General features: G+C 36.8%; 2 pseudogenes; one reads left to right on the forward strand and one right to left on the reverse strand.

Moving 5' to 3' along the window:
- The first annotated feature begins 503 nt into the window (after nucleotides 1-503).
- Nucleotides 504-4,731, forward strand: LOC140516777 (olfactory receptor 5W2-like; annotated as a pseudogene).
- A 16,469-nt stretch (nucleotides 4,732-21,200) lies between these two features.
- On the reverse strand, nucleotides 21,201-22,206 carry LOC140516778 (olfactory receptor 5W2-like; annotated as a pseudogene).
- Nucleotides 22,207-23,422: the final 1,216 nt, after the last annotated feature.

The following is a 23,422-nucleotide window of genomic DNA, read 5'->3' on the forward strand; positions in this document are numbered from 1 at the left end:
CTACATGAGTGGCCTTGAAAAGTTAGCATCAATGAGAGGTTTCTGACCAGGTAAGGAACAAACATTAAGTAAAAATTAAATGCCTAAGGAATCCAAGGTGTATCCCGCAATCTCTTGATTCTGAACATAAATCATGCCCACAAAGTTTGCTCACAAACATGTCCACTTGGCACTGGCTATGCCCGAGGCCACTCACCACCAACAAACCTTGATACTAACGATAATGCTCTGGTCTCTCTAGAGCTAGAAAGCCTTTCAGAGATCCCAGGAGTGGCTCCCTCCTTGTACAGGTAAATGTACTGGGAGCCTGGGAGATTCAGTGAGTACCTGCTCTGTTCTCCCCAAACCTTAAACCTACTGCACTCTGAAACTGGGGATGCAACGAGACCTTGCCTAAGGGATCTTCTGGACGCTCCTAGCTTGAGAGTGGTTACCAAGAGTAACTGTGACTGTTTCCCTCCCAGACTAAAGTCTTTCTTCTTCTGGGCCTCATTAAACGGGCCATGCCCTGGCTGCTTCTTAAACAGTCCTATGCAATGAATCGAACGGTGAGTCACCCTAAGTGAGTTGCTGCAAAGACCTTGGACTAAAGAGGCCAAGGTCTGCCAGTGCATGCCAGGTCATTTCCCGTCACCCTGAGGAATATCTGCTCACTGGATTCAGATGGCTGTGAAGGAGAAGTGAGGCTGGTGACCTGCACAGCCCTCCCCCACTCAAAAGGATACTGAGGCTCTGACAACTGAGTGACTTGCCTGGCGTAGCTCACATAGAAAGCAGCGAAGCAGCCGTGGAAGTCCAGCCGTTTGACTCCAAGTGCAGTTTAACAAATTCACAAAATTGTGACAACGAAAAAAGAACAGATTTGCCTGGCATTTTCTCGAAGGAGTAAAGAATTGTCCCCAGCAGGAAGCGGGCTTTCCTGACCCCAGGAAGAGTTACCGAACTCCAAGAATCATGGAATTTGAGAAATGGTAGAGATGCAGAGACATGCTTACATATCTCCAGATGGACTCTGTCGGGCATTCATGCACTCAGACAGTAGAAAAATATATAACCTTAGTTTCAGTGACCTCGAATGTACTAACTTCAGGTATTTAAAAAGTTGATCCTGCAAAAGGATGCAGACGCTTTACAAGGCTCCCAGTCTCCTTAGCGGACACACACAGATGAAAGTTCCAGGGATGTAGGACTAAAGGGGCCTTCTATACTCATCTGAAAACACCAGGGAAGCTAAAGCATTAAGGATCAATGAATTGCAACTAGAATATTTGGGAGTGCTCATTTATGTGTTTATTGACTAGACATGTGTGTCATAATAGAGGGAATTTTCAGTGAGAAATTTCCCTGTATCACTGAAGATCAGAACTTGCTCTCCAAATTATTACATTATGAAGAATTCTGAGTTTTGAGAGTGGGAAGGATCACACCAGCCTGTATGAAGAAAAAGGTAGAACCTGACAACAGATTTATTTAACTCCAAGACCAGTAAAATACACATCAAGTAACCATGCATCTTGTCATGCATCAAATATTTGATAAATATCTGTCAAATTTAATGAATAGGAACAGATTTTAATGAAATTTGCAAAAGACTTAATGTGAGTATTTTCTTTTCAGCCTGATGAGAAATCTTTGTGCACAATATGCATGTATGATTTATTCCTTCCTTTTGCATTTGAACAAGCTGAGGCTCAGAATGCTGTTTTTAATTGTCCTTAGTCCTTAGTTATACACTCAGAGGGAAGAGTTCACGATACTAAGGGTAGTTCTTTAGGGTAGTTCTGCCCATTATGAGACATGACCTTTCACGATACACACAGCAAGAAAGAAAATCTTGTTAAATTAAACTGAGGCTGAAACTTTTTGGGCACTTGGACAAAACTGAATATAACTAATTTCATCTGAGATTAACAACATTTTGTTTTGTTGGGATTTTCTTGGAAGATTTTAGTTGTACCTCAATCTAGCCTTCTGATCCTGTCATCTTTATTTTTGAGGGTACTAGCAACTTTCTAATCACCAAGATTTGGAATCTTTGGTGTCATTCTTATCGCGTCCCCTCTCTTACACACACACACACACACACACACACACACAAATACACACACACACACACACGCACTGAGAGAGAGAGAGAGAGAGAGAGAGAGAGAGAGAGAGAGAGAGAGAGAGAGAGAGAGAGAGAGAGAGAAAGAGAGAGAAAGAGAGAGAATGTCCCTTCAGTTGCAAAGTTCCATCAATTTTTCTTATGGGACATATCTTCTCTACAACCCCTGTTTTCATTTGAAATTTTCAAATCTTTGGTGCAAACACTAAACACTTCTAACCAGCATTATTGTAGTAGCCCTGTGGGTAGTCTCCTTGTGTCATTCAATCACTTTTAAATCTCCTCCATCCTTTAATGAGCTATCAGGTTGCTCTTCCTAAAGAGTAGATCTGACCATGTCACCGCCCAAGCCCACTCAATAAACTTCAGTGGCTTTCTATTACAACAACGCTTAAAAGTAAAATCTGCTTAGCTTTTAAATCCCTCCATGTATTTGCTCCCTTTTTACTTTTCCAGTCTATTTATACTATAATCTCCCTTACTTCCTTAGAGAAAGATAGTTGGAACAGAGAGTAGAGTACTACACCTGGAGTGAGAAAGATTGGAGGAGTTTACATTTCATTTAAGATACAAACTCTGTTATCCTGACTACATCATTTAAACTCTGTCTGCCTCAACTTCTTTATATAAAAAGAGAAAATAATACCATCCTGTTCTTAGAGATTTTGAGAATAAAATTAGAAAACTTATTAAAACACTTGCTGTGACTCACACAGGACTCTATTTCTGAGTGGACATTTATTTGGCATTTTCTCAATCCTGGATTTCTTTCTCTAATTAGCTTTGCCTCCCAGATTCTTTGTCGATACAATTCGTAGCTAATATCCCACATTATGCGACAGGAAGCTCTCAGTTCTCTTTAATACATTTACATTTCCCTTGAGGATATCATGCATAAATACATAAATACATGCGTGTGAAGATGTGTATGCTGTCTTATTTGACTGTGTGTTCCTTGAGAGTAGACACTATTTACGCCTGGAGATGTATCCCCAATGATTATCACATTTCCTGACACGCAGTAGTTCCTTAATAAAATTTTATTGAGTTAAGGCCCCCATTTTACCACTGAGGAAACTGAGGCTGAGAAGTGTTTGGGTATTTGATCATGGTCACATAATTAATACGTGTCTGACGCAAAATTTCAGTTCAAATCTTCTTTAATTCAAGTTTAGTAATGCTTAAATATGCATCAGTTCCATTAGTTGGAGACTGTAACACCTGAGGTTCTTATGCTTTAGGGAGGAAGATTATGAAATAATACTGTTGATATTTCTCAGAATTGTTTCAGGAAAGCTTATATAAAGATCTTCATCTATACTTATTAATTGTTTGATCATAGAAAAATATCCACTAAATTTAAACTTTTTTTTTCACAGAGAAAAATTTGAAATACTCATTTTTGCATTTCACTACTCATCCATTTGTGCTAAGGAATTTTTTAAGCTTTAAAGAACTATAAAATTGTGAGGCATCTTTATATCTTCACATCCTTCTTCTCTGCTTGTGAGTACCTTGTCTGGACAAGATGAAGTTCCATATCTTTCTTTGGCATTAACATGTAGTGTGCAGGGACTATTTGTCTCCTTCTTACTGAGGAGAACCAGTCCGAAAACCCTGTTCTCATTAGCTTTAAAAAGAGGGAAAATATAATTCCTCCACTTGCCTGCTTCCTATTCACAGAAACAGAGGAGAGAACAAAACCGAAATGAGAATTACTCCATCCCCACCGAGTGCATCCTCTTGGGAATTATCAATGCTCCACAGGTAAAGGTGGTCCTTTTTGTTCCCTTTCTCCTCATTTATTTAGTTATTCTTGTAGCAAATCTTGGGATGATCATCTTAATCAGGATAGACCCACAACTCCATTTACCTATGTATTTCTTCCTTAGCCGTATGTCCTTCTCTGACCGCTGCTACTCCACAGCCATTGGCCTCAAAATGCTGGTGTACTTCTTTGCCAAAGACAAATCAATTTCCTTCATTGGTTGTGCTCTGCAATTCTATGTCTTCTGCTACTTTACAGATTGTGAGTCCTTATTGCTAGCAGTAATGGACTTTGATCGCTACATGGCAACAAGCAACCCTTTGCTTTATACAGTAAATATGTCTAGCCAGGTCTGCTACTTATTGATGGTTGGTGTCTACATGGTGACTATGGTGGATGCTGTGCTCCATACTACTTTAATCTTCACACTGAGTTTCTGGAGGTCCAATGAGATTAATCATTTTTTCCTGTGGTATTCCTCCTCTTCTATTAATCTCTTGTTCTGATACCCATATCAGTGAGCTGGTGATCTTCATTGTCTATGGCTTTATTGAAATGGTCAGCATTTCAGCAGTCCTCATTTCTTATTGTTATATTATCCTCTCTGTGTTTAAGATCCGCTCCACTGAGGGCCGATGCAAAACATTTTAAACCTGTACTTCTCACTTAACTGCTGTCACAATCTTCCAGGGAACTCTCCTTTTTATGTACTTCAGGCCAAGTTCTGCTTATTCACTAGATCAAGACAAAATGACTTCCTTGTTTTATACCCTTGCCATTGCCATGTTAAACCCCTTAATCTATAGTTTTCAAAAACAAAGATGTGAAAGGAGTTCTGGGAAAACTGAAAAATTAAATGTATTCTTAATGATTTGGACCCTGTAGTGGGAAACTGGGTATCTGAGAGTCCAATTCAATTCATTAAAGATACACTAAGCCAATTGAACTGCTTAAAGTGTTATTGAAGTGACAATATTAACATATCAATATACAAACACTGAATCTCAAAATGTTAAAGGAACCTCAGAGTTCAGCTGGTCCAATCTATACCTAAACAATAATATATTCTATAGGAGTATTGATAACTACCTAGATGTCAAATATTCCTTGGAAAGTAAAAATTTCCAAATGAATGTGTGTATATACATACACACAAAATATACTCATACAAAAAACCACATATAAACACATATATGCATGTACATATACACATATGAATGTATGTTTTATTTATATTATTTCACATACGTGAAAGATATGAGTAAGTGAGATTTTTTTAGAAAATAGGACTATGAATCACAGATTATATCTTTACCTTCAGTTTAAAATGACAGAATGTTCTACATTTATCAGTGTCTCATATACCAACAAATCACTCCTTAAGACACAACACCTTATATGATGATCGTGGCTTTATTTCCTATATCTTAAAATTATTGTTACTTTACCCAGATATTTGATTTCACTTGTGTAAGAACGTGCTGGTAAAGAATTATTCTTTTTACCAATTCAGATCACAGAGGAATTTCCCTGGTCACACAGCCAAGTATGTTGTAATGATCAGACTTTTACCCAGGTGTTCATCACCAAGAGAACTGAACTTTATCTGCAATATATCTGTGTTTTGATTTTCAAATGATCTAATATATAGAGTTTTGCAAATTTTAATGCCTTATTGTGACTCTCTATGATTATATTGTTGCCTGAAATTTCCAAAATCTCTCTTGGAGCTCCTAAAGTCAAATCAACGTGTGTTAAAAGTATGCATTCCAGTGGAATATTTCTATCCCTCTCATCATTGCTTTCTGTGTACACATATATATGTACACGCATATATGCACATATATATCCTACATTAGGGGAAGGTACCTTTATATCATTTGTAATAAGGAATATTTGGAGTGATTATTATATTAAAAAGCCATTACCTGAGAGGAGGAATAATTGCTTCTGGGTTATTGAGATTAATAAAACACGATTTTAGGAAGCAAAAAGTACATAATTGTAAGATAGAAGTGAAATAGCATAGTGAGAAAAGAGAAGAAAGCCCACGACAGAACCATGAGATATAACTATATTTAGAGGGTGTGATTTGAAGGAGAATGCAGTGAAAGAGGTAAAGAAGGAATAATCACATAGGTGGGAGGTAAACAAGGAGAAGGTGGTAAACTACAAAACTAGAGAGAAGAAAGTACTAAGGAGGAGAGAGTGATCAACGTTGTCAAAGGCTGCAGAGAGGTAAGAGAGAATGAGGACTGAATAAAGATCGTTGTATTTGTCAACTAAGAAATCATTAATAATTTGGGAGAGAGCAGCTTCAGTGGAATGATGAGATCAGAAGCAAGATTATAAGAAATCCAATCAATGTGTTGCTATTGAATGTGGTATATATATAACACAATAAAATCAAATGCAATGTCACAGATACTTCACATATGATAGGATTCTAATAAATTCAATTGGCCATGCAAGATGAGATTAAATTTTAGTGGGATCATATTTTTAGCAGGGAAATATGCAAGGTCATCTAGTCTAACCTCCTCTTAGAGATGCAGAAATCAAAGAGATTGAGGTAAAGTTTTTGAAGTAGCAAAATCAGGTATGTGCTATCACACTTAGTTAACATGGTGATTTTTTGGATAAGGTACTTTTCATCATTGTTCTCTCTTATTAATGTATTGCTACAAGGCACGACATTAGGTTTCTGGGGAAGGGAAAGAGGAGAGAATAATCTTGTGATAAATTAATAAGAAATAACGTATGAAACTATTGTGTAGGTCTTAGGAAGGACAGTGAACATAAAAAAGAATGGTGCATACAAAGCTACATATGTGGGAAATCAACAATAACTTCACCTCATCAGATGTATTGGAAATGACTTGTGGTATATCTTGAATGAAATTAGACCTTTAATGTCAAGCCTTGGACCTGCACAAATAATCATTCTTCAGCTTCATAATTGATTTCATATTTCCACAATTAACAGACTCAAATAGGTTTTAAAACCTTTCTTTTTGATTCCAAATCTGTCTTTGTATGGTTCTGGGTGCCTCATTTATGTGTGTTTATATGCGAGCTTACATTTATGCATAAATATATACACACACGGATATGAAGCATATATGCATGTGCATTAAATCAAACAACTGTGTATACACACATATATAATATACACGAATATGTATATGTTCATATGTGTGAATTAGATACAAGTAAGCTTGGATTAAAAACGAGCAATTCATGCATACAGGTATGTATATGCATAAAATTTATACATACATATAGAAACAGTTTATATGTACATATATGCATTTTTATACACAATTCATTGCTTATGTATTTTATGCATATGTACAGATATTGTATATTCATATACGTAGGATTTATCTATTTACATGTATTGAATTACACAATATAATTATACGTATATGTAAGTTTGGATTGAGACATATATTATTCATAATTTGTGTGTGCTTGTGAGAGAATTGAAAAGAACATTAAAGAAATTTGGAATTTGACATTTGGGAAATTATCTTATCTAATAACTATTAGTCTCTTTTGAGGCTACCCAAAGCAGGGAAAGAAGTCGGGGAGGGGTACTACTGATTCTCCTTAAAGATCATAAATTGTGTCGAATAGAATGTTGATGGACATAAATATCTATGCAAATCTCTATTCAAAATATCTTCTTTCTTTCTCACCCCATCTCCCTGCTATGTCTCCCACACATATTTTATGATAACAGTGGATCCCACTTTGTAACTTGTGGAAATCTATTATAAGACAGATTAGAAACGTGGTTGATGGCAAACGGGAAGTCATCCCTAGCCAAATTAAGATTTCACTGAACTACCTCAAACTCAATGCTAGCAAATATACATTATGAATCAGGACACACAACATAACACAATACTTTCATACTTTTATATTTCCAACAGTATTTTCCTCATTAAGAAACATGGGGTAATATTATCGTGCCTACTTTACAGAGAAGGCAGCTGAAACTCAGATATCATAACTGAAATGAGAGGAAAAGAAATAGCAATGTTGGGGCCAGCATCCAAATCCACGTCTATGGAAGACAAACCAACCACTCTTTCCACTCTACTGCACTGCCTCAATTAACATCAGATGCCATGAGACGCTGTTATCTAAATTATTCATTCAAAATGAAGAGTTAATTTCTTGCTTTTGGTCTTATTTTTAAGTTCCCTTCTCTTGTTCCCCTATCTCGAAGTGAAGCAATTTTAACTCCAAATGAAAAACAGTAAAAATTTGGTGTAATGTAAAAATTATTTTAGCCTTTCTGTTCCATGGACATTCTCAGTCCAAAGCTATTTAAAAATAAAATAATTCAATGGCAATGGAATATTTTCATATTTAAAGTCTCATGCCAATACAAGCTACTTAACTCAACTTAATAAACAAAGATAGAATATATTCCAAGGTTTTAAGTTTTATCCCTATTGAAACCAGATAGTTTTACTATATTTTTGGTCCACAAATTTAGCACTCTCCTTCAATCATCCATTTGACAATTCCACACCATTAAAAACCAATTGTTCTGAGAGTACAAATGGATTAGTATAAAGTATTTCTCCTCCATGAAGTATGATTTAAAGCACAGATCTTAAAGATGTCATCAGTCCAGTGAGTGTTATATGCAATAAAATTGTTTCCACACACGAATTGGATCTCAATTATAGGAGAGAAGAAATTATTTTCCAGGAATTAATAACATATCCTGGCATTCTTGACACAAGAGCGTTATCCTGGATAACCAACAAGGTCCCACACAACAATGAATGTCTGAGATTCCATGTACTTTGTATCAAGCATTCATTGATAATAATATGTCCACTGAAATCTTTATATACAAATTTTTTACACAGAAAATATATTGTTGAGTGACTAAACATATAACTGGGCTCTTCATCAGTGTTGGTAAATAGCCATGGAGGTAGCCACATTTGTTGTTATTTTCTTAGTGAGTCATTCACATATAATATTACTAAAGTTTCAGTATGTAACTGTATTGAAATTTCAGGTGGGACTCCAAAGGGCTCACAAATTTCAACTCTTGAGTTTGAAATTGAACAGTAATCATAAGCCAAGGAAGTATGAAATAAATAGACATTTATTCTGGCCAGGAACAAAAAACACCAAAATGAATGGCATTTACCTGAACCTGGTATAGTAATCTTATTATATATAGATTTTTAGGGAAGAATTCATGAGCTAAACGTTATTAAAGTAATATTTTGTGAAATGAAGAAAAGCAAAATGTCCATTCACAAAATAGATTTTTATACGAAAGAAAATATACAATTGAAGGGAAAATGTGTACATGCATGTATATATGAATGTATATGTATATATGTATATACATACATACGTGTGTGTGTGTGTGCTTGTATAAAACATGTTCTTAGTGATAGGAGATAGATAAATGAGTTAACAACCGAGTATATGAGCATAACTGGTCTCATAAAATCAAAGAAGTCTTCTTATTGTTCCAGAGAGGGTGAATTTTCCCAGTACACTGTAAACAAAAGGACTGAAACAGAACCAAATGTCGTTAATTTGACTTGAAGTAACCCTGTTCTTCAAGATAGAACAGTCTACATGTCATTTAATCATGTGAAGGAATTTCATAGTACAATACCAGGACACATGTTAAGAGTAATTAAGGCAGGGGAGGAGCCAAGATAGCGGAGTAGAAAGAAGCACATACGCTTAGCTCTTGCCCCATAGCCCATAAAATACCTGTAAAGAACTCTCAACAAATTCCAGAGCAGCAGAAGCCACAGAACAACGGAGTGGAGGAGATTTCTGTCCCAGAAAGACCTGAAAGACCTCCAGGAAAGGTCTGCCGCACACCAGACTTGGAGCAGAGCCCAGGACTGCCTTGGCCATGCAGCACTGAGAAGAGCAGATCCGAGCAGGCTTCAGGGACAGAACCTCCAGTAGCAGCGCAGATCCTTGATCCACAAGCTCCAAAGGTCAGTGAGAGGGCCTTTTCGGCTGGCCAAGAGGGGAGCTGGGTGTCCCTATAACTCAAGCCCCCTCAGGATGCAGCAGTAGAGGCATCAGCAGACTGAGCTCCCAACGCAGGTAATAGCCCACATCAATTGTTGAAGGTCTCATCGTAAACTCCCTGAGGGAACTGAACCCTGTGTGGTGGCCCTGACCCTACCTGATCAGCTGATCTTAATCTCACACTGAATACCAGCCTCGCCCCCGCCAAAAGCCACTGAGGGTTTGGGAGCACCTCATTTGAATCTCAGCTACCAAGTTCTGGCTTGGCGGAACTGGAGGCTAGGTGGTTGTGGAGAAGAAACTGAGAAGTCAAGAAACTGGTTGGGAAACTGCCCAAAAAAGGGGAAAAATTAGATCATAGAAGGTTACTTTCTTGGGGAACAGGTGTCTCCCCCATCCTTTCAGATGAGGAAGTACAAGGCATACTGTGAGAGGAAGTCAGAGCCTGTGCCTCCAAAGGGAACTTATGCTGGGCTCAGGCAATAAAAGACCTTAAAAAACAAGTCAGCATCTTACTAAAGGAGAACCAAAAAAATACTGAGGAAAATAAAACTTTAAAAAGAGGCTAACTCAACCGGTCGAAGAGGTACAAAAAGCCAACGAGAAGAAGGAGGTTTTAAAAAGCAGAATTAGCCAAATGGAGCAGAAGGTTCAAAAGCTCACTGAACAAAATAATTCGTTGAAAGAGAGAATTGAGTTCATAGAAACGAATGACTTTGAGTTAAACCAAGCAGTTAGTAAACAAAACCAAACATTTGAAAAAATAGAAGATAATGTGAAACAACTCATTGGAAAAGCAACTGACCTGGAAAATAGATCCAGGAAAAATAATTTAAAAATTACAGGACTACCTGAAAGCCATGATCAAAAAAAGAGCATAGACATTATCTTCCATGAAATTATCAAGGAAAACTGTCCTGATGTTGTAGAATGAGACGGAAAATAAATATTGAAAGAATTCACCAATCACCTCCTGAAAAAGACTCGAACACAGAAACTCCTAGGAATATTGTGGCCAAATTTCAGAGTTCCCAGATCAAGGAGAAAGTACTGCAAGCAGCTAGAAAGAAACAATTTGAGTACTGTGGAAGTACAATCAGGATAATACAGGATCTTGCAGCTTCAACATTAAGGGATCAAAGGGCTTGGAATGAGATATTTCAGAAGTCAAAGGAACTGAGATTGAAACCAAGAATCACCTACCCAGCAAACCTGAGTATAATACTTCAAGGGAAAAAATGGTCATTCATTGATATAGACGACTTCCAATCATTCTTGTTGAGGAAAAGACTAGATCTGTATGGAAAAATCTGACTTCCCAAGAGAAGAATCAAAAGAAGCATGTAAAGGTAAACAGGAAAGAAAAATCATAAAAGACTCTCTCAAGCTGAACTGTTTACATTACTGCATGGAAAGAAAATATTTTTAACTCTTGAATATTTTCTCAGTATCTGGGTAGATGAAGAGATTGTACATACACGCACACATACACATAGATAGATAGAGAGTACAGGGTGTGTTGTATCAGAAGAGATGATATCCACACGAAAAAATAAAATAAAATGTAATAAAAAATTAACGGGTGCAGGAGGAAAATTCCAGGAAGAGAACGGGAGAAACGGAACGGGGCAGACTATAACTCATAAAGGAGATAAGAAAAATCTTATTCAAGGGAGGAGATAAGGGAGAAGAGGAGGGGGGCATAAAGCTACTCTCTCCACGTGTAGCTGAAGAAGGGAATAACATGCTCACTAAATTTGATATGAAAATTTATATCACACAACAGGAAAGTAGGAGAGGAGGCGACAAGTGGGGTGAGGAGAATGTTAGAAGGGAGGGCAAATGGGAGAAGGGAGTCGCTAGAAATGAATACTTTCAAGAAGGGACAAGGTCAATTGTAGGGAAAAAAATGAGGGGGAATAGAATAGGACAGAGGGCAATATAATTAGTACTACACAACATAAGTATTATGGAAGTGTTTTGGAAAAGAACACATATTTAATTTGTATTGAATTGCTTCCCTTCTCAGTAGGGCTGGGGAGGGAGGGGGGAGGGATAGAAGTTGGAATTCAAAATATTAGAGACGAATGTTGAGAGTTTTTAATGCATATAATTGGGAAATAAGAATTACAGGGAATGGGGTATAGAAATTTATCTTGCCCTACAAGAAAAGAGTGAAGTTGGGGATAAGGGAAGGGTGGGTACATTGAGGGAAGGAGTAATCAGAATGCAAGGTATTAGGAAGCGGGGGGAGGGGAGTGATGGAGAGAAAAATTGGACATGTTGCAAAGTGAGTTAAAAGCAATTACTATTAAAACAATTGACTGAATTGATTACTGAGAATAAATCAACGGCATCTTTAGTTTGGAGAAAAGAATTTCAGTCCAAATTCCTAGAAGAAGGTAACCTGGGGTAAAATTTGCCATTGATGGAAAAGTCAAGGTTTTAATGGTAAATTTGATTTTATGATTGCCATTTAATCAGGAACTAGAGCATGTATAGAAAGGCATGTAAGCCACTTAAGACTTGCCTCTGAAGATGTTCCTTAGCCAAAGTGAAAATTATAATCATATTTGAAACCTGATTATTAGAACTGGCCACTTTTTAGATGCTATGGGACTGTTAAGTGACAGTTCTTCTGACTCTAATTCCAGGTATGGGTAGCAAGAAAGGCGATCTGAGCCTCCAACCCATGATGTCCGTAAGCTGGTGAGGTGCTGATACGAACTGCAATAGGTGATCTCATGGGAAGGGTGGGAGAGCGACTCTTCAGCCTGGGCTGAGGTAGGATTCTCCTGACTCAGTTTCCCCACTGACACCTGGCAGACCTTAATCCTGACTGAATGCAAGTGGACAATCTAATCCTGCCTGGAACTGACATGAAGTCGGGGAGACATCGTATCCCTGCAATGTCCTTACTATTGGTGGCAATTTCCTATAGTCAAAAGGTTTGCAAGCTTAATACCAGATCTATTCAATTATAGATTGTTGGTAGGGGAACATCGGAGGTTAAGTCTAAAATTAAGCTATTGGGCATAGGACTTTAGACCAACAACAATAAGTTAGGGTCCTTTAATTCTTAGCAATACTGTGGAGACAATTAGGTCAAGAGCCTGTGAAGTTAGCAACTTAAATATTATTTGTGTCTCAACTGGTTAATGTTTAAAAAAATTCTTTTGTGTTCCATATTGTAAATGCTTTAAAAAGAAGTAGCACTTGACCAAAAGTTTGAGTTGTTTTATCTATTATAAACTGTTGTTAAAAAATTAAAAATAAAAAAAAATTAAAAAAATAGTAATTAAGGTGAAGGATACGAAGAAGCTCACTAGAAGCTCTGAACCTCAGGAAACTCACTGAATTCAGTCGCTGGGTTTCAGCTCCTCAAGGAAATTTTGTTCACTTTTCCCACATAACTAAACAGTCAAGACATGGTATGATAGAAGCACATATATATGGGAAGGCACATTGTGGAGCAACGCCTGGGCATGAAAGAAATATAACACTCCGTCATTCAAATCCCCTTTGCCCACTAGTTTTCCATCAATTCCAACTGCATATTTTGCCCGGCACTCTTCATTCAATACTGATTTTGTGACTGAGTCTGTCTCCTAGTTACGTAACACTTTAAGGTTAATCTCATTTGAGTTAAAATATCGTAGCCCTTGAGTTACAAGAAAACCCTATTAAATAAGAAAATCTTATTAAGTAAGAGCTTGAAGTCTTCTCGCTCCCTTCTCCAGAAGAGGGAATTGGGATCCACAGAAGTTTTAAGCCTTGTATAAACACAGATTGTACATCAGAAACATAATTTGAATCCAGACTTTCTCATCTTTATGTTCAGCATGGAGAAGGCACGCCATGGGAAAACATAAAAAAATTCATTTCTTTACAAATTTGCGTCCAGTAATGGAATATGAGCCTTTGACAGAGCTAAAAAGATTAACAAATCATAGACCTAGACTTGGAAAGAACCTTGAAGGCCATCGTGTCCAATAGCTAGGTTCCATTTTAATTTTTTCCATTTACATTAAAAAAACTGAATTTTTATTTTTTGTAATTAAATTTATTTATATTCAGTTAAAACAAAATTTTGAATTTCAAACTTTCTCCCCATCTCCCCAATTCCCCCACCCCAGAACAGCATGTATTCTGATTACACTTTTCTCCAGTCTGCCCTCCCTCTTATCACCACCCTCCCTTATCCCTCTCCCTTCTCTTTTCCTGTAAGATAAGATAGATTTCTATACCCCATTGCCCATATATCCTATTTCCCACTTGTATGTAAAAAATTAACATTTATTTTTAAAGCTTTGAGTTAGAAAATCTCCTCCTTCACCTGTCCTCATCCACTCTCATTGAGAAGGCAAGAAATTCAAAAGAAATTATACGTATGCAGTCATGCAAAACTCTTACGTACAGTCATATTTTCAAAGACTAAATATATTTCCCTCCATCCTTTCCCACTTTTAACTTACTCCAGACCTATCACTCAACAGAAATATTTCCTTCTGGTTACCCCTTCCCCCAGTCAACTGTCCTTTCTATTATCCTCCCTCTTTTATTCCCTTCCCTCCATTTTCTTGTAGGATCTGTTAAACTTCCATACCCAAATGAATGTATATATTATTCCCTCTTGAAGCCAAATCCCATGAAAGTAAAATTCACTTATTCTCTCTTACCTTCCTCCTCTTCCCCTCCAATGTAAAAGTTCTTTCTTTCATCTTTTATTTGAGATGGTTAACTATATTCTAACTCTCTCTTTCGCTCAGTGCATTTCTCTTAATTCTTAATTTTATTTTTTAGATATATCCCCTCATATTCAACTCATACTGTGTCCTCTGTAGCTCTCCATGTATGTATTTTTATGTACATATGCATATACACACATTCATATATATATGTACATATATATTCGTATATATGTACGTATATACACATACATACCTACAGACACACACATGTACACATGCATGCATATATTCCCTCCAACTACTCAATATTGATAAAGGTCTCATGAGTTAGAAATATCATCTTTCCATGAAGGAATGTAAACAGTTCAACTTTAATAAGTCCTTCATGGTTTCTCTTTCCTGTTTGCCTTTTCATGCTTCTCTTAATTCTTGTATTTGAAAGTGAAATTTTCTATTCATTTCTGGTTTTTTCATCAAGAATGCTTAAAATTCCTGTTTCATTGCAATTCCCTTTTACCCCTGAAGTATTATACTCAGTTTTGTGGGGTAGGTGATTCTTGGTTTTAGTATTATATCCCTTGACCTCTGGAATATCATATTCCAAGCCCTCTGGTCCCGTAGCTGAGACGTTGCTAAATCTTCTCCTGATTGTGTTTCCATAATATTTGGGTTGTTTCTTTCTGGCTACTTCCAATAGTTTCTCCTTGAGATGCGAGTTTTGGAATTTGACTATAATATTCCTAGGAGTTTTTTTTTTTTCCTTTGGGTTTCACTTTCATGAGGTGATCAGTGCATCCTTTTCATTTGTATCTTACAGAGTGGTTCTAGAATATCAGGGCAGTCTTCCTTGATAATTCCTTGGAAGATGATACCTAGGCTCTTTTTTTGATCATGGATTTCAGGTAGTCCAATTATTTTTAGATTATCTCTCCTGGATACATTTTCCATGTCAGTTGTTTTCCAATGAGATGGTCACAATGACTTCCATTTTTTCATTCTTTTGGTTTTATTTTATGATTTCTGGAATTCCCACAAAGCCATTAGCTTCAATGTGCTTCATACTAATATTTAAGGAATTATTTTCTTCAGTGAGCTTTTGGACCTCTTTTTCCATTCGGCTAATTCTGCCTTTTAAGCCATTCTTCTCCTCACCTTTTTTGGGCCTCTTTTGTCATTTCAGTTAGTCTAATTTAGAGATGTCATTTTCTTCAACAAATTTTGAGTCTTCTTCCGCAAGCTGTTGACTTATTTTTCGTGATTTTCTTGCATTGCTCTCATTTCTCTTCCCAATTTTTCCTTCACTTCTCTTACTTGATTTTCAAAATTCCTTTTGAGCTCCTCCATGACCAGAGAGCAATTCATATTTTACTTGAAGGATCTGGATGCAGAAATTTTGACTTTGCTGTCTCCTGGTTGTATGTTTTGATTTTCCTTGGCACCAAAGTAAGATTCTACACTTTGATATTTTCCTGCTTTTGCTCATTTTCCCAGCCAATTATTTGACTTCTGAGATCTTTGTCAAGGTAGTTTCCTGCTTCCAGTGGGGTTTGGGGGGTGCATTGCCAGCGACTCTATTGCCCCAAATTATGTAGGCCTAGAGCTCCAGAAACAGATGCTGCCACTTCCCTTGCTACTGCTGCCACTGGTGCGGGATCTTCCACCTTCTCTGCTGTCCTGGGCATGGGGCCACACCATTCTACTCTTGCGTACATGTCCCATAGTTTGTTTCCACTGACTTTCCAATATGTCCTTAGTTGTTTTGGGATTGGGAAATCTGCAAACCGCCACTGGTACCAGTAATTCTGTTCCCCCAAGGCTTGCTTAGGTCCCGTCTGTGCCACGTGCTCCATGCTGGATTTTGCTCTGCTCCCAGCCCAGTGTCATAGATGCTTTCAGATGACCTTCCAGGCTGTCTTGGCTGGAGATTGCTTCACTCCATCATTCCGTGGGTTTTGCAACTCTACAGTTAGTTTTGTTATTTTTAAAGGCATTTGGCTGGATTTGGGAAGGGAACTGTAGCAAATCCCTGCTTTTACTCCTCCATTTGGCTTTGCTCTTGAAAATACCTTTTCAGTGAGGAAGTTAGAATCGGTAGTCTATTTTTACTCTCTGTTTGCTCATTTCCCCAGCCATTTACTTGACTTTTGAGATCTTTGCTAATTGAAATGCTCCAGAAAAAGCTGCCATTTCCACAGTGGCAGCCACTACCCTGGTGCTGGAGGTGGACTGGAGCTGGGGGAAGGACTGGGGCTGAGGGTGAGGCTGGGGCTGGAGCTGGGGCTGGTGCAGGTGCAGGACCATGCGCCCCTCTCCTCCAGGTGAGAGACTCTTCCCACTGACATTTGAAGCTGTGTTTAACATTTGTGGGTTGAAAACTCTGGAAAACACTTTAACCACCAGAGATTCAGTCCCCGAGCCCTGTTCCCAACTGCTGATATGAACTGCTAAAATGAACTTCGAATCGTTTTTGCTTCAGGATACCACGCCCTAGAAGCAGATTCTCACAGTTCCCATGATCCTGAACTGAAACTGACCCTTTTCTCATCTGGTGTTCGTTTAGCAGAAAGGAATTTTAGAACATGTTAAGGTGGATAAAGACAGTTCCATTTTTTGATGGGGAGTGAGGACATTAAGAGAAAGTCATAGAACCAGTAGAAAACAAGCAGAACTGGGCCTGTTCCAGAGCAGAAATCAGTAAAGAATTTGTGTGGGAGGGGGTGTGAATGATTACAGTGGTGTGAGTGATTAGATCATTATCTGTTCCATGCTCCTAAATGAGCCTTTCCATGATCTCTATCCTCCTGATATTGTTCCTTGTTGAAAAATGCCCACCTTCCCTAACCAAGATGCTAGTCCTGATTTTTGCTTGCATCTTGGTGTTCCTTACAAGAGCCAGTCATCTCACAAGTTTGTGACTACCATAAGTAGGATGTGGCTATATCCAATACTTTTTGTGACCAAAGAAAATAATTATACATTTTTGAGTCAACAATGCAATGTCTAGAAAGAAATAAAAATATTATTAATCAGACAGTTTAAAAGTATATTGCCAATTTATACCTCTTTAAAAAAAACAAAAAATTCTAGGAATTCGTTGTGGAGATTATGGGTAATCTAGACCAATCATCTCTTTTTCAAGAAGTCATAATGCATGTTACATCGTTGCCTCTCTTAAAATATGTCTTGCTGGTATATATTTCAGGACCAAAAATGGGGGATATACTGTGTTTTAAGGATCACCTGACTGAGCCACTATCTACAAAGCATGTATAAATCATATTTTAAGGAATGGAGGTGCATTACACTGAACCATCTATATATTTAGCAGCTACCTCCAGTGCCATTTATGGATTAGAAATATAAAATTCATCATTTAAGGAGAGAGGTGAATTTGAAGCTAGAAAATATGGGGAATTTATCTGTTTACAATAGGAATGAAATCCAGAATATTGGAATAAATTCCTCCTTGCTCTAATACAGTGCTCTAACCAGCCAAGGAAAGGATGAAAATCAAAACCCTTTTAATAAATAAAACATAAAATGTAGTCCACATAAAGAACTTCATATGAAATTATCCCGTCGACATTGGAATTTTTATGTTTATCATTTCTGGAATAGTGATAAGGATGGAGCAAAAAACTACGGTTTTCACACGTGATACTCAATCATTGATCTGATCTCATTTTGGAATTAAACTTGTTTTAACCCTTGTTAGGGGAAGAAGATAATGGAATATGAAGGAAAGGTTGAAAGGAAGAAATGGACCATTAATTTGGAGAATGTTGTGATCTATCAAGTATTTGATATTGTTCGATATTCAGTGCAGTGAATCAGAAAGAAAAGACATGCCTTGGATTCAAGAGAGAAGGATTTGAATTCTGATTCCAATATAATTAGCTCTTCAGCTGGATTTCTTTCACTGAAGGCCTCTGAGGAATTGTTTCTTTATTTGTAAAATGTGACTGATATTAATTCATAAGTTTCTTAATGAGGAAACTGCTTCCTGAAATATCAAGTACGTTTTACATGCTCTCATAATAATGTCTCCTCTGCTCAGTCTCATTGCATTTTCTCCACCTCTGTTTGAGAAGCACCTCATTAAATAGCCTGTTGGGCATGAACTGGTATTTAATTTACCAACAAACTCCTTTCAAACTTGTCTTATAAAGCATCAATAAAATGAACGATTTACACAATAAAAGTAATAGAAAGCAGGTAGAAAAGATTTACTGGAAGGGATAGGATGGGAAATCTATATTTAATAATGAGACACGTACACATACTCAGATACATTCACTTCGCATTCTAGCCAGTTTAGAATCTTTAGGGAGAGCTATCCTCCTACCCTCACCCCTGCACATGCACTTCTAGCTAACTCACTAGAATTCCACAGCGGTTAGATGAGATAATTTCCCAAATGACAAGTTCATCTTTATATGTATACATATCCACACATAAGCTATATTTAATGTTGATGTATATATGTACACATACAGATTTCATTTCTAACTTCCCTTTGAGGAAACATTTCCCAGATCTGCCTCATTTGGTCCCAGGTTTATTATCCGTACTGATATTATTATTAGAGTCACAGTGGAATATTTGTTTAAGCTCAACTCTGAATTTTCAGTTGCGTTCTACTCAACCAACTGGGATAACGTGTTTTTCTCAACACAATATATTTCAGCTATTGAAGGAGCAGCAATTTATTGAACCCTAATGTCTTCAGGTTTTCTAGTGTAGGAGTCAGGGTAGTGAGTTCTAAACAGATAAGAATTTTTCGAAGGTGTTAGCCAGACAACAGGAGGAAGGACTAGTAATAGATCAATACTAGTACATTATTAATGCTATTAATCTATTAAATCTCTCTATCATCTTTTACATATGTTCATGCATCCCTTTTCTTCACTACTAAGAATGCCCCCATAGATTTCGAAAAGGAAATAAATGGCCACTGAAATACAGAGAGGTTAAATAACTTGTTCACGACTCTAAATACAGAATAAATTATGATTGAAATTAAAACATTTTTTCATTTAATTTAAAGTGATGTCTTATATTTAGGGTATTGCTATCACTTCCAGTTCCAGATAAAACCTTCCTCTCTCCTCTCCTCAGAGATTCACTGCTTATATCAGTGCATTAAAAAAGAGAGAAATTACAGCAATAAAAACAAGTTAGCAAAAGACAATCAGTACAATGATTAAATGATGGTATAACGTTTCACACCTATAGTCTCCAGACTCTTCAAGGAAAAAAAAATGGTATATTTACTCAAATACCAGTTTAAATCAAACTTGGACCCACACAAAATCTCATTCTCTCTCTCTCTCTCTCTCTCTCTCTCTCTCTCTCTCTCTCTCATCTATCTTGTCGCATATAGAAACTCGATCCTATATTTTCTTCTTTACATGAATGCACAAATTTGGATCGGGTTTTAAGTTCCTCAGAAATCCAGTAGAACTAATTCTTACACTCAGGAAAAATCTTCTTTTACATAATAGCCAATTAGAACTTTCCTCATTATAAATAAGGAATAGAAATATTAGCTTAATGTAAAAATTGTTAACCATTGATTCTTCAACAGAGCGATGATGGAGGTGTGTGTGAATGCTACAAGTAAAACAAAAGGTATATAAGTTACCCAAGTATATTTGATTTAGAAACTCTAAAATAGGAGAGGTTTACACCACTAGAAATTATAAGAATAATGTTATTTCCCACACAGCACTTCTGGTTTACAAATAGTAAAAGCAATACATTACAAAAGGTCCGTGTTATCTATGGCAAATAATTTAACAATGAGGACCTACATGGCGTTTTAATGCTTGCAAATACAGACATTTTGGAATCTGAGCATCACAACTAATTGAAAATTGATAAGAGAATTGATCTCTAAGTGACGTGTTCAATTCCATCTTCAAAACATAAATGAGTGTCTTACCCCTGATGAGTTAGAATTTCTCATCTGAATTGGCGGAGGGAATAATTACTTAACTGTATCTTTTTACATAAATGAAATCACACATCTGGTCAAAAAAATAGCCCTATGACACTACCAGTATAAGAATAGTTATGCTGATTTTATACTTAAGGAAACTGAAGCTTAGAAAGGACGAATGCCTTTTCCTTAGTCATATACCTAGTGTCAGTGATGACTTTTAAATCTATGTCATCTTATTTCTCCATCCAGCATTCTATCTTCTATAACATTATCTTCCGCAAGATATGCAATTCTTTGAGATATGAGCCAAAGCAAAATCGGTCACAGAGGAAAAATGCAGTATAGAAATCATGATTTGGCTTCCCTAACACTTCATTATATGCATTATCTTTTTACATTTATATTCCCCTGGAAAAATTCATCCTTTACGAAATACTTGCATATACAGGCAATTGAGAGGTTTGTTGTAGAAAGAATTTTCGTTCAGATAGATGTTGGAATAGGCAAACTCTAGGGTCATTTTGCCTCTCTGAAATTCTGTGATTATGTGTATGTGACACAAAATTTGCAGGGGCTTTTGATGATTTCATTGGACCCCAGATTCCCAGTCTCTCCTCATGGTATCCAAGTGAGTTCAGTAAAAGCATCAATTTAAAAACATATTTTGTTTCTCAGCTTTCCCAGGGCCTCCTCATCTTTGCTTCTCAAACTGTAAATTAAGGGATTTAACATGGGTATGACAAGAGTATAAAACAAGGAGGTCATTTTGTCTTGGTCTAGGGAATAGGCAGAACTTGGACTGAAGCATATAAAAAGGACAGTATCCTGGAAGATAGCAACAGTGGTTAAGTGGGAGATACAAGTTGAAAAGGCTTTGTATCTGCCCTCATTGGGGTGGATCTTCAACACAGACAAGATTATATAACAGTAAGAGGTAAGGACTCCTGAAATTGTGAGCATTTCAATGAAACCAAAGACAGTGAAGAGCAGCAGCTCATTGACTTGGATATCAGAACAGGAGACTGATAAAAGAGAGGGCATATCACAGAAGAAACGGTTAATCTCATGTGAAGGATAAAGTAGAATGGAGCAGAGCATCCATCAACCCCACCATGTAGACACCAGCTATCAATAGGTTGCAAACCCGGCTAGACATATTTACTGTAGAAAGCAAAGGGTTGCTTATTGCCACGTAGCAATCAAAAGTCATTACTGCTAAGAGCAGGCATTCAGAATCTGCAAAGGAACAGAAGAAATAGAATTGCAGAGCACAATCAATGAAGGAAATAGATTTGTCTTTGGCACAGAAGGCCACCAGCATCTTGGGACCAATAGCTGTGGAGTAGCAGAGATCACAGAAGGACATGTGACTAAGGAAAAAATACATGGGCAAATGGAAATGCGGGTCTATCCTGATTAAGATGATCATCCCAAGATTTCCTATAAGAATAAACAAAGAAATGGTGAGAAAGACAACAAAAAGGGTCACTTTTAGCTTGGGAGAACTAGTTATTCCCAAGAGGATGAACTCAGCTGGTATGCAGTAATTCCCCTCCACTATCCCTGCTTTGTTTGTTCTCTCCTCTCTTCTTTTGAAAATGAATGCAGAGAAATAGAAGAATAGAGTTGTGTACTCTTCTGTAAAGCTGATGGGCATAGTACTTTCAGAATGCTTCTCATCTGTAATATGGAGACAGACAGCTACTGTCCATTAATTACTGAATACCAAATGAAGATATTGAATTTTACGTTATCCACACAAGGATTCTCAAAAGAGGGAGGAAGACCAGAAAGTATTTTGAAAGTTCCCTTTGAGTTGTGCTTTAAGCTTTTAAAATATACTTTCGTTTCTAAAAACCTCATGGATTGTGTACTGGAAAGAGCATTTTTTTTTAACAGCTTAGGAAACTGAAGCTCAAGTAGATTGGATGATTACCCTCTGAACATCCTAAACCAAGGTCTTTTGGAAGTAAATCTGGGCTATATCTGCAATTTCTTTTCAGTAACAGTAATAATGGTGATGATTCTAATTATAATAATCCATTGAAGAAGAAAGATTACAGTTTCAAAAGTTTCCCATCTGAAACACTGATAGAGGTCAGTATTATTGCTATTTTAGGTCAATGATCTGATGATGCTATCTTCAAAATAAAGAGGCTAAGTCAATTTAAATCTCATGTATTGAATCAGGTGTTAGACATGGATTATAGAACATCTGATGTGACAAGCTTCTTCAGAGATTTATTAGCTGTTGCCTTGGTCAAATCCGCAAAGAGTACTGATTATATACACAAAGTTATATATGCATATGTACACATGCATACACATATACATATGCATATATGCATGTATACATATGTATACATATATAGTATGCATACACACATATATACAATCACATATATATAGATAAACATGCATTGTCCATGGTTGCATTACCAATTAGAGTTTGAGTTCCTGGACCTTGGACGGTTTTGTGCTTTTCTTTGTATCCCCAATCATCTATACATATATGTATGTATACACACACACATACATATATGTATACACACACACACATATATATATATATATATATACTATTGATATTATATTATTGAAATAATTTATAGTTGTTATGCTCTGTAATATTGTCATTATTGACTACATAATACTATGTAAGATATATTATTATGTGTCTTATATCATACATATCTTATAATATATCTTCTACAGTATAAATCTTATATATCGCACTATTGCATCAAAATGCAATTCACATATTATCTAAAGTAATAAATAAATATCACATGTATACGTGAGGGAGTTTGACTGTACATGTGCGTGTGTGTGTGTTTGCATGTGTGTATGTGTGTGTTATATTGGAGATAATT

The sequence above is a fragment of the Notamacropus eugenii genome, chromosome Y (genome assembly GCF_028372415.1).
Source record: "Notamacropus eugenii isolate mMacEug1 chromosome Y, mMacEug1.pri_v2, whole genome shotgun sequence".
Taxonomy (NCBI): domain Eukaryota; kingdom Metazoa; phylum Chordata; class Mammalia; order Diprotodontia; family Macropodidae; genus Notamacropus; species Notamacropus eugenii.